Genomic DNA, 9,663 nt, shown 5'->3' with positions numbered 1-9,663 from the left:
ATGATACATCTCACATTTCCAATATATATATATATATATATATATATATATATATATATATATATATATATATATATAAATCATAAAAGTGATCTAAATTATAACTTTATTTTAAATTATTATTATTATATTAATTATAAAAAGAAATAATATATGAGTTAAACATATAAACATTTAAAAAAATACATAACAAGATTCTTAACCATGGAGATTCACTCGGAATAAAATTTCCATAATTTTAATTTAATTATCAGTAACTAATAGGTGGATGATACGAATTTAACCTTTATGGAATATTCAAGAATATTATGAAATGAGTTATAATTTTTGGGACATGTTGTATTGATAAATCTTGCTATTGATAAATCGTGGTATTGTAGTAAAATCTAATTACACATTAAGAAATCCATGGTAAAGTGGGATTGAATCTTGGCGATTAAAAATCTTGTTACATTTTTTAAATGCATAAATATTTAAGTCATTTGGACTTGATGCCATCATCTTTTTACGATCTCACATTACCTCGATGATTGGATCCAGGCACTTTGTTTTCTCCTTCTTTTGCTATGTTGTACGTCGGTTGTAATGCGTATGTGAGTAGATGTGCAATAATGCATTGCTAACCAATTGGCTCAATCTCTTCACCAACGCATAACAATGCGAAACAAATTTCAAAGTCATTTCCACGCTCTCAACTCCCTTGTTTCCTCCCCTATCACTCAGCTCAATTGAAGCTCCACTCTTTACATTCTTGAAATTTGTAGGAAAATTGACAAAGGGAAACATTGATCACGATCATCTTCAATGTGGCATTATTTATATTAGAGTAGTATTTGTTGGTCACTCATAATCATCATCGCAAGAAGAAAATTGTGCATCATAACATTTTCCCCGAGTGTTAACAATTTCCATTATGGATGATTACAGTCAGGTATGTAATTCATGTCCCAAAGCAACTATCTAGGATGTTAAGCAATTCTTCTCTTACTCTAGCACAATTAAGAAAACAAAATTACAAAGGTGTGTGCTGCATTCCTTGCTTGAATTTCAAGTTGAATTTATTTTTCTCTATTTCTATACCTACCCAATTTGTGAATGGATTGTAAATAGGGGATTTATCAGAGTTAAAGAGCACAAATCTATTTTATAGTGAAGTCCTAATAATGATTTCAGTGATCTTGGCAAAACCCAATAGTTAAAATTTTTGCATCCAAGTGCTGGGTTTTCAAATAAGAACAATGATTTATGAACAGGTGTTGAATGTAATAAGACTTTACATTAGTGAGACAAGAAAATTCATGCCAATTAGCATTCTTTGAATTGTATGTAGAACTACTTGTTTTCTATTTCTATTTCTACCCAGTTTGTTAATGAATTGTCAACATGGGATTTATCAGAGATGGAGAATAACAATATGTTTCCCACTAAAGTCATAATAATGTTTTCACTGATCTAGTAAAAAACCAATAGTCAAAATTTTCAAATCCAAGTGTTGAGAGTTTTCTAATAAGAGTAGTGATTTAAGGAAAACATGGTGAATTTAATTAGAATTTTCAATAGTGAGACTAGAAATCTCAAACTAAGAGTAGTGATTTAAGGAAGACATGGTGAATTCAGTTAGAATTTGCAATAGTGAGACTAGAAATCTCAAACTTGTTAGTAGCCCTTACAATGTTCAATTTTTTGGTGTTAGAGCTGGAGAACATTGATTTACATAACATTATGTCAATCTTAAAGGATTTTGGATTGAAATCCATAGTTAAGGTTTGTAAAATTGGGTGAAATACCCTGATATTATTGTTTCCTTTTTTGGTGGTAGTAGGTATGTGTTAGAAACTACTATTCTCTTGAATGTCAGTATGTTTTTCTTAGTCTTTCGTTGTTGGGAAATAATAAGATGCAAATGATAAATTCTTGTGTGTTTTCTGGATACATGTGGATTATGATGTTGCATAATACTCATGTTTTTGATAAAGAGGTGGAATTCAAGACATATGGTTATGGAGGTTCACATTCATATTGAAAACATTATTTTGATTTTAGTTTTGTTTTCTTTAGGGCTAAGCTTTTATCTTACACACAAAATAGTTAAAGGGGGATTTGGTGTTTTTGGAATTTTGAACAGGGAGCCACAATCATAGATCAGGGAGTGCATATAGTGCATTGGGAAGGATCATATGAGGCAATTAATCATTGGAAGAAGAAAATAATGAAACTTTAAGAAGTGGGAAACACAAAAGGATTATTGTTCATTTACCTATTTTCTTTTCTCATTTTTAAATTTTTGTGCATGAGGACAACATAACTGAGAAGGAAGGGTATGCTAATATCTATTCTTGTAAATCCCTTAGAGTGTTCCATTGAGACCTACCTACCATGCCATACTCATTCCAAGATCAAATTAATTTTATCACCCTTTTTATGTCTTTGTCAGGCCAGGATGTAACTCCTCAAAACAATTCATGATATTCATTCAGGTTGGTCTTTATTATATACATGAGGGAGAGACTGTTCATTTCATCTCCTGGTGACTCTTCATATTTTCTATTATTTATTTACATCAATTTCAGTTATTCATCCAATCTTGATGATTAGGTGTCGACATTCCCCCCCTTAATCTGAAGGGATGTTGGTGAGTCCAAGCATCGTTCTGAATCTTTCAAGATTTTCTCTTCCAAGTGCTTTGGTGAAGATGTCTGCAATTTGCTCATTAGTGGAACAATGGCGGAGATGGATTGTTTTGGCCTCAACATGATGTCAAATAAGATGATATTTAGTATTGATGTGCTTCGTTTGATCATGGAACTTTGGGTTCTTGGCCAATTTTATTGCCGAGGGATTGTCAATCATGAGTGGAGTTGATTGTACTTGTTTTACTTATAAATCTTTAAGAATTTTTCTGAGCCACGTAATTTCTTTTGTTGCCTCAACTGCTACCACATATTCTGCCTCTGTTGTGGAATCTGTTGGAACTGAGTATTTGCGTGATCTCTAGGAGACAGATCCTGATCCAAGACTCATAGCATAACCTGAAGTAGATACCCCAGTTTCTTTGTCTCTAATGAAGTCTAAATCAGAGTATCCAATCAAGCTGAAGTCATCCACCTGTGTATACTTGATTCCAAAGTCTTGAGTTCCCTTCAAGTACCTTAGAACTCTTTTTGTAGTAGACCAATGTCCCTCACAAGGCTTTTGCATAAACCTGGAGAGGATTCCAATAGCAAACGAAATGTCTGGTTTGGTAGTAGTTAGGTAGTTGAGACTTCCTACAAGCTGTCTATACTTTGTTGCATCCTAAAATTCTTTTCCTTCAATGGATGTGAGCTTTATGTTTTGTTCCATTGGAGTAGTAAGAGGATTTCATTTTGTCATGCCAAACCTATTCAATAGATCTCCAATGTACTTCTTTTGAGAAAGGAATATGGACTTTGGATGTTGAGTTACTTCAATACCAAGATAGTAATGAACATAGCCCAAATCAATCATTTTAAAACCTTTCCTCAATTCCTTCTTTATGGATGCTATGTAGCTTTCATTGTTCCCTATCATCAAAATATCATCTACATATACCACAAGATATACAACTGTTTTGCCAACCTTCTTGACAAACAAAATTTCATCATCAAGATCATAATGTTTGAAATTGAGTTTCAGAAGATGCTCAGTTAGTTTTTCATACCAGGCTCGCGGTGCTTGTTTGAGGCCATACAAGGATTTCACAAGTTTGCATACTTTATGTTCATGTCCTTTCATAGAAAATCCTTTAGGCTGGGACATAAAAACATTCTCTTTTAGATCTCCATTCAAGAAAGTAGTTTTTACATCCATTTGATGGGCTTTCCAACCGTTCTGAGCTGCTAGGGCAAAGAGTGTCCGGATGGTAGCCCATTTTGCTGTGGGGAAAAAGTGTCCTCATAATCGACCCCTTCCTTTTGTGCAAAACCTTTTTCCACAAGCCTATCTTTGTGTTTTTCAAGTGAGCCATCAGCTTTATAATTGTTCTTGTAGACCCACTTGCAGCCAATTGGTTTGATTCCTAATGGAGGATCAACTAGCTTCCAAGTGCCATTCTTTATTAGGGCATCATACTCCTTTTGCATCTCTTCTTTCCATTCATCATGAGAAGGAGCTTCTTTGAAGGAAGTTGGTTCGAAATCTGTAGACAAATTCAATTCACAATCATAAGAAACATCCATATCAACAAGCGAATCAGACTCATCTACATCACCTCCATTTTGCCAGTTTGAATTTATAGTTCCCGTCTTTCCAACCTCATCAGGATGAACACTTTCAAGTGTCTTTGTTAGCCACTTTGGGGGACCTTTCTCAGATGGTCCAAGCTGCTCTATTGATTGAGTTGGGACTGAATCAAGATTGAGTCTCCCAATTCTATCAATCACATCACTTAAAGTATCATCCGTTGGAGTTTCATGCGGGGGAGAGAGTGCTTCAGAAGAAGATTCCACAGGTTGATCCAGTATAGGAATCTCCCCTTCAAGATGTGGAATCTGATTATCAAATTCTTGAAATGATTTTACATTTGCGAATCTATCCAAGCGATCAAGTTGCCGCTCAACACCATTGTCAATTTTGGATGTTTCAAGAAAGATTACATCTCTAGATACAACAAAGTTTTTATTGACTTCATCATAGAGATGGTATGCTTTGGAGGTGTTTGAATACCCTAGGAAGATACACTTACAACTTCTTGCACCAATTTTGTTTCTATGTACCTTTGGTATCAAGGCATAACAGGTGGAACCAAAGACCTTGAGATGCTTTACCGAAGGAATGTGCCCATACCACATTTCATAGGGAGTATTGTTTATGATAACATTAGATGGACATATATTCTTTATATATACAGCACATAGAACTGCATCAGCCCAAAACATCAATTTTACATTTATGAAAAACATCATGGAGCGCATCATATTTAAGATTGTCCTATTCATTCTTTCAACTACACCATTATGTTGGGGATTATAAGGCACAATTGCTTGATATTTGATCCCATGTTGGCGAAGATAGTTTTCAAATTCATTTGAAGTGTATTATTTTCCATTATCAGTGCGAATAGAGCCAATATGAGATTGTGCATCATTTTCAATCCATGTATGAAAGTTCTTGAATGTTTGAAAAGCATTAGATTTGTTCTTCAATAAATAAACCCAACACATTTTGGTGTAGTCATCAATAAATGTCATCATATATTTATTTCCATTTGCAGAAGGAACAGGCATTGGACAACATAAATCTGAATTAATGAGTTCAAGTTTTCTATGTGCTCTTGAATGTGAATCATGAAAAGACTGTTTGCTATGCTTTCCTAGAATGCAAGCATCACATTGCTTAAGTTTCCTAGGAATTGTAGGCAAACCAGTAACACCATTTTTCTTCAACAAGCGGAGGCTGTCATAATTCAAATGTCCAAATCTAGCATGCCATAATAAACTTTATGGAAGTGTACCTTCTTCACAATGAGAATTGTATGAGAAATGTTGTGCACGAGTAGAGGTACCCTGCAACTTAAGAAGCCTTTCTTCTTCTATCCCCCTCATGACAAGTGAGTGGTCATATGCTTTTCTCACCTCAAGCTTGCCATAAAACATATGAATGGAGTGACCTTGCTGGCGGATGTGGACCAAGGACAACAAGTTTCTCTTCAGTTGTGGGAGATATAGAACATGATCTAGAAGAAAGTCTGGAAGACCAGGCAATTTAAGCCTGATTGTGCCAAGCCCTGATGGCTTGAGTTTTGATTGGTCTGCAAAGTATACTACTCCATCAACATTGTCAGTAAATTCTTTAAAAAAAATATTTTCTATGAGTAATGTGGCAAGTTTCTCCTGAATCAAGCAACCAATCATTTTTCCAAGAAGCAAGTGAAGCATTAAATAAGTCTTCATTTACTCCAATACTGCATTGTGCCACAACAGAATGAGCAGATTCAGGTGCTTTACCTTTGTCTGTGTCATTAGTTTTACCTTTGGGTTGGTTTCTTTTTTGCTCAATTTTTTCCCAAGGTAACTTGCATGTGGAGGCATCATGTGATCCATTTCTTTTGCAGCGTATGCAGTGTAAATCTACCTTTTCTCCTTGAGAGTTTCTGCCCCTCTGCCTCTGAAATATCTTTATCTTCCTCTTCGACCACCTCTTCCTCTGGAAGAATCTTGGGCAAGATTATTTTCTTTATGAGCAAGGCACACAACTTCTTCAGAAGATTTAGGGGTTGTCTTCTTTCTAAAAGCTTTCTCTCTTTCAACATATTTTTTCACAAGAGAGTCAAAGGTAATATCTTTGAGATTTCCATTTGCTTGCAATGACTCAAGATAATTGGAGTAAGTAGGATAAAGTGCCTTAAGAAAAGTGATAAGAGGAATATCCAATTCAACCTTAGTGGCTTTGATATCATGCAGTATAGATTTCACTTCAGATGCAAGAGCAAGAGGATCATTATTTTGTAATTCAAGAGTGAAGAGTTTAATCAAGAGTTGAACAACTTCAAGTGTAGAGTGTGAGTCATAGAGTTCTTTCAGCTTTTGTAAGGCTTATAAATCATTTGAAAATGGAGAAATATGTCGACTCACCTCTTCACTTATAGATGTTGCAATTAATGCATAGGCTTTGTTGTTCTTATTTTCCCAAATGGTGAAATCCTTATCTGAGTTAGGCTATTCTGGCTCTTTGTCTCCATCTCCAACACACACTCCTTTCCACAACTCAATGAAAATGAGGGTGTGTTTTATCTTCTAGGACCACTCAGGATAGTTCTCCCTGCCAGTGAGAACTACTCCCACAATAGATATGATTGAATGCATTGTAAAATTTGAGTGCTGTAAAAATACTTATGTTGGCCAAAAATGTGCTTTTGTGGAGAAAAAAAACTTCTGCTGCTAAAAAAAATTGATTCTGATATATGGAGACAGAGGTATCAATGTACAAAATGTAATACCATACACCGCAAGGTAATAGCATTCACCATTCACTGTCTCTATTATTTAATGCCATATATAATGCAATAGCTCACAGTCACTAAAAAAAAATCATACCATTGGCGCAGGAGAGGAGCCTCTCATGCATAGGCTCTGGACAACAATAGCATTGGAGCAGCGTATCAATTGAAACAACGTATCAATTGAATGGCTTAATCACACCATTTTTTAATGCATAAATCTTATAGTACGTTCACCGCACCATTTCACACCTCCCTTTCCAGATTCAATATTCTAGGTCGACGTATGTGTTCACCTCCACGTCTGTTATGAGATCAATATACCAACAATGTTACAGCATTCAACGTAAATTAACCTGTAGCGTTATATTAGAGCGGATTCATATGACAAGGGCCGAGGTATCAAAAGACTGTGTATGGAGGAGGGTTGTGGATAAAGTAGTGAGCAACGCAGTGTGGAGGGCCGAGTCACGAGGTGTCAAGCGAGGAGTGTAATGAGCTGTCGAAGTCTGTTAATCAACTTTTGGGTTTTATGATTTGGTCCGCGAAGATCACTGAGGGCACTGCCAAGAATTCTCAGCCAGAGCCCAACTCACAGAGTATGGAAATGAACAGGGAGAAAGCCACAAAAAACCTTACGTTCTTTAACAACTGCCTCCCCTTATACAAAATTTAGAACTTGAATTCGCTCCATAGCGCTGCTCTAGCAACATATGGCAACAACGATGGTTCCAACGATAAGGATAAGGAGTATAATGAGCTGTGGGTTATGATGCGTTCAGGACAGTGGAAGGGTCAGAGCTGCCAAGCTAGCCAGTCTGCATAGGATTCATAATACCATAGGCAGAATAGGGAATTACAAAGCATAGGGAAGCCAAAAATGGTGCTGGCTCTGATACCATGTTAGGCAAGGAGGTAACTCCTCAAAACAATTCATGATATTCATTCAGGTTGGTCTTTATTATATACATGAGGGAGAGATTGTTCATTTCATCTCCCCGTGACTCTTCACATTTTCTATTATTTATTTACAACAATTTCAGTTATTCACCCAATCCTGATGATTAGGTGTCAACAGTGTCTATATGTGTTTACATGTTTGTGATCCTTTAATTTTGTTTGTGAGGGTTTATGTAGATGGGATCCATTGATTGGAAGAGTGCATTAATTGTAGTTTTATTGAATGCTTCAAAGCTCAATATTGGATCATTTAATGACTCCAAATGCCATTTTACTGAACATAAAGGGATTATACCTCAAAAATATTTGGACCTCAAATGAAAACCTATAATAAGACATAGGGAAAAATATTCAAAATAGGTTCCATATCTTAGTTAGCCAGATTTTTTTCACTACTTTGTAGAAGGAAGAGATTTATTTATGATCTTCTAGTAGATAACTTAGTCTCTTAATAGCCATTTTCATAGAACGAAGACCCTACCCTTGGAAATCAATTGATTCCTTCTATTATATAAAATAGAAGTAGCTTCAAAGGTCAAGGTAAAATTTATATTAAAAATAAAAAGTTATAAAGTCAGTCCTTAGTGTGAAAAGTGATTATCTCAAGTTATTAGCCAAAATAATGTTCCTGAGTATAAAGTTATTCACTACAATGTTAATGTAGAGTAGTTTAAGTCCCTGGGAAGTGTCTAACATGGTCATTTATTTGGAGATTAGTAGTTATATTCCATCTTTTAACTAGGCAATAAATGTGGTTATGACAATGCTTTCTAAAGGATAAGGACACAACTAAACAAAGCCATTGAGTTATAAAAAAAGAATCAATTCATAAACAATGCTACAACCGATTTGACACCTTTTGGAAAGTTCATTGGGGAGAAATCAAAAGCAACCTTGATTCTGTCCGGGCACACAACATAGATTATAGGAACTACAACCAATCAAGCAGCATACAATGTAGGAACTACAACTGTCAACACAGGTTATTTTTCTCCAGGAGCCTTGATGGTTTCTAGAGCTCTGAACAAGGTAGCCAAAGTTGCTGCTCATTTGGGTACTAGAGGTAATACAAAAACATAAGTAAAATAAAATACTTATGCTAGTAGTCGATAAGTAAAATCAAAGACTTATGTAGATTGAAATGTCTAGATCACTACTTTTTCTTCTTTTTCGGTGATATTATTGCATTTTTTACATTTTCACAATCCTTTGTACATTTAGACAAATACAATGTGGTGTGAGACAATCCATCCGGTCCCCTCTTTGTTTTTGACAGTGGTGTCAAAAGTTAGTCTAGTGTTGAACATCGATAAGAAACAATTTTTCATGCTATGATGTTTACAAAGTTTATGATGTGCATGCTTTTATATCTTCATAGTTGAAACTTTATCTTTTGGTGCTATAATGTTGCTCGATTTGTGCTTATGATTTCCATATAAAGTTCCTAATTCTTTTATGGGCAATTGTGAGAGCTCAAATTTCTATTGACTGTTGTATGTCTGTGTACCCGAGTTTTTTAGCTTTAGTTTTTTTTTTTTTTAAGTTAATAATTTATGTGATGATTGAAATGATCATTCCTATATTTAGAGTCATGAATTTGGTTAGTTAATTCTGTGTAATTCTGGAAGAAAATATAAATCAAAGGGCTTACATACTTCTATTGGTAAAACTAGATCCATCGGCCTAAACAATTTTCAAAATGTTTGCATAATGAAGCTAATGAATGATGTAAGTAGATAATTCATTGA

At 35.0% G+C, this 9,663-nt stretch overlaps 1 pseudogene; it reads left to right on the top strand.

Moving 5' to 3' along the window:
• The first annotated feature begins 913 nt into the window (after window positions 1–913).
• Window positions 914–8,995, top strand: LOC149170439 (uncharacterized; annotated as a pseudogene).
• Window positions 8,996–9,663: the final 668 nt, after the last annotated feature.

Source organism: Pinus tabuliformis, chromosome 4_2 (assembly GCF_031772625.1).
Source record: "Pinus tabuliformis cultivar Carrire ecotype Pingquan chromosome 4_2, CPIR1, whole genome shotgun sequence".
Lineage (NCBI taxonomy): Eukaryota > Viridiplantae > Streptophyta > Pinopsida > Pinales > Pinaceae > Pinus > Pinus tabuliformis.
This window is presented reverse-complemented; position numbering and strand designations above follow the sequence as displayed.